Genomic DNA, 3,301 nt, shown 5'->3' with positions numbered 1-3,301 from the left:
CGAGAGAAAAACCTGTTCTGCCACTGAGTGAGATCACGGCTGATCTGATAATCCTCAACTCCACTTTCCCACCTTTCCCCTTGTCTCTGCATTCCTTTCCCGGTTAAAAAGCTCTCTCAGCCTCGAATATACTGACTGACCCAGCCTCAACAGCCCTGTGTGGTAAGGAATCCCACAGATTCACTCCCCTGAGAGAAGAAATTCCTCCTCATCTCTGTCTCAAAGAGGCAACCACTTATTCTGAGATTATGCCTTCTGGTCCTAGGCTCTCCCATGGAGGTGGGGGGGTGGGGAAGAGAACAACCTCTCCACATCTCCCCTGTCAGGTCCCCCCCTAAGAATCCCGAATGTTTCAGTAAGGTCGCCTCTCACTCCCCTAAACTCCATCGAGTACAGGCCCAACCTACCCCAACCTCTCCCTCATCAGACAGTCCCTCTATCCCCGGGATCAGCCGAGTGAACCTTCTCTGGACTGGTCAGTCTGTCTTTCCTTAGATACAGGGCCCCAAAACTGTTCGCAGTGTCCCAGCTGTGGGCTGAATAGTGCCTTGTATAGTTTTAGCAAAAACCTCCCTATTTTTAAACTCCACTCCCTTTGAAATGAAGGCCAACATTCCATTTGCCTTCTGTATTATCCACTGAACTCAGATGTTAAAACCACAGCTTTACATCTTCCACACTACTGCACACTGTACTGTTCGAGGTATATGTTTGATATAAATGCACGAGGGGGAATTCAGGGAAGATTTACCAGACTAGTACCTGGAACGTGCCGATTGCCTCATGAAGAAAGGTAGACCCTTTCAGTCTGGAGTTAAGAGTCTGCGATGACGACATCGAAACATACAAGATCCTGAGGGGACCACTTTCGTTGGCGTTGAAAGGATGTTTGGTCCTGCAGGAGAACGTAGAACTAGAAGCGTCACAGTGGGTTAGCTCTGCTGCCTCCGAGCGCCAGGGACCCGGGTTCGATTCCAACCTCGGGTGACTGTCTGTGTGGACGTTCTCCCGTGTCCGCGTGGGTTTCCTCTGGGTGCTCCAGTTTCCTCCCACAGTCCGAAGATGAGCTATAGGGAGAGGCTGAATAGGCTGGGTCTATTTTCCCTGGCTGAGGGTGACCTTATAAGAGGGTCATAAAATCATGAGGAGCATGGTGAGGATGAATTGTTGAGGTCCTTTTCCCCAGGGTGGGGGAGTCCAAAACTAGAGGGTCATAGGTTGAAGGTGAGAGGTGAGCGATTTAAAAGGGACCTAAGGGGCAACATTTTCGCACAGAGGGTGGTGTGTGTATGGAACGAGCCTCCAGAGGAAGTGGTGGAGGCTGGTACAATTACAACATTTAAAAGGCATCTGGATGGGGACATGAATAGGAAGGGTTTAGAGGGACATGGGCCAAATGCTGGCAAATGGGACTAGATTAATTTAGGATATCAGGTCGGCATGGACGAGTTGGACCGAAGGGTCTGTTTCTGTGCTGTACATCCCTATGACTCTATGTATAGGTTAGGGTGGTCTGGTCGTGCTAAATTGTCCCATAGTGCCCAGGGATGTGCAGGTTGGGGTGGATTGGCCGTGCTATATTGTCCCGTAGTGCCCAGGGATGTGCCGGTTAGGGTGGATTGGCCATGCTAAATTGTCTCCGTGTCCAGGGATGTGCGGGTTAGGGTGGATTGGCCGTGCTATAGTATCCCGTAGTGCCCAGGGACATGCAGGTTAGGGTGGATTACCCAATCGTTCGAGCAGCCTGCTTCTGCACTGCAGTGTTTCTCGGTTTCTAAGCCTTATTCAGACCCGCTCCCTATTGCCCATGGGTGCTTTCTATCCCTCTGTTCTCCCTCCCATTCACGTGTCTATCAAGATACACTTTAAGCATTGCTAACGTACCTGCTTCCACTGGGAGTGCATTCCAGGCACCCACCACCCTCTGGGTGAAATATATTCCCCACACTTCTCCCCTAAAGTTTGCACCCTCTCACCTGGAGCCTGTGTACTCTTGTGATTGATCTTTCCACCCTGGGGAGACAGGTCTCTGACTATCCACCTGTGCCTCTCATAATTTTGTAGACTTCTATCAGGTCACCCACCCCACACCCCTGAGTCTTTCCAGTGAAAACAATTTGAGTTTATCCAACCTCTCCTCAGAACTCAAACTGTCCAGACCAGGCAACATCCTGGAAAACCTTCCCTGTCCCCTCTCCAAACCGTTCACGTTCTCCTGGTAATGTGGTGACCAGAACTGCACGCAATATTCCTAATGTAACCCAGCTACAGTTTTGTACAGCTGTCACATAACTTACCAAATTTTATATTCAATCCCCTGGCCGACGAAGACAAGTGTGCCTCGAGTAGGGCAGGGATGAAAGATTATAGAGTCACAGAACTGTGCAGCACGGAAACAGACCCTTCGGTCCAACCCATCCATGCTGACCAGATATCCTAAATTAATCTAGCTTCATTTGCCAGCATTTGGCCCATGTCCCTCTAAACCCTTCCTGTTCATGTACCCATCCAGATGCCTTTTAAATGTTGTAATTGTACCAGCCTCCACCCATTTCCTCTGGCAGCTCATTCCATACACGCACCACCCTCTGTGTGAAAAAGTTACCCCTTAGGTCCCTTTTAAATCTCTCCCCTCTCACCTTAAACCTATGCCCCTCAAGTTTTGGACTCCCCCACCCTGGGGAAAAGACCTTGTCTATTCACCCTGTCCATGCCCCTCATGATTTTATAAACCTCTATAAGGTCACCCCTCAGCCTCCGACGCTCCAGGGAAAATAGTCCCAGTGTATCCAGCCTCTCCCTGTAGCTCAAACCCTCCAACCCCTGGCAACATCCTTGTAAATCTTTTCTGAACTCTTACAAGTTTCACAACATCCTTTCTATAACAGGGTGACAGAACCGAAGGCAGTATTCTAAAAGTGGCCTCAATGTCCTGTTCAGCTGCAACATGACCCTCCCAACTCCTATACTCAATGCGCTGACCAATAAAGGCCAGTGTACCAAACACCTCCTTCACCGCCCTGTCTACCTGCGACTCAGATTATCGGCAGTTAGTCAGGTATGTGGATTTGAGGTTACCATCGGATCAGATGTGGTCTTCTTGAATGTTAGAGCAGGGTCAAGGTTCAAGTGGCTCCCCCCGTTTCTGTGCCAGTTGTTTGTATGTTTCTCATACCCAGCTGCCCGCTACTCAATGGTAGGATGGTGCCAAGCTCGTTTATGGGAAGGGGTGGTCAGGACTCTCAATTCAACACGATGGAAGATGAAGTGCACGGGAGCCAGGGACGGGGGTGTGTTGGGG

This window comes from Rhincodon typus, chromosome 50 (genome assembly GCF_021869965.1).
Source record: "Rhincodon typus isolate 14 chromosome 50, sRhiTyp1.1, whole genome shotgun sequence".
Lineage (NCBI taxonomy): Eukaryota > Metazoa > Chordata > Chondrichthyes > Orectolobiformes > Rhincodontidae > Rhincodon > Rhincodon typus.
This window is presented reverse-complemented; position numbering follows the sequence as displayed.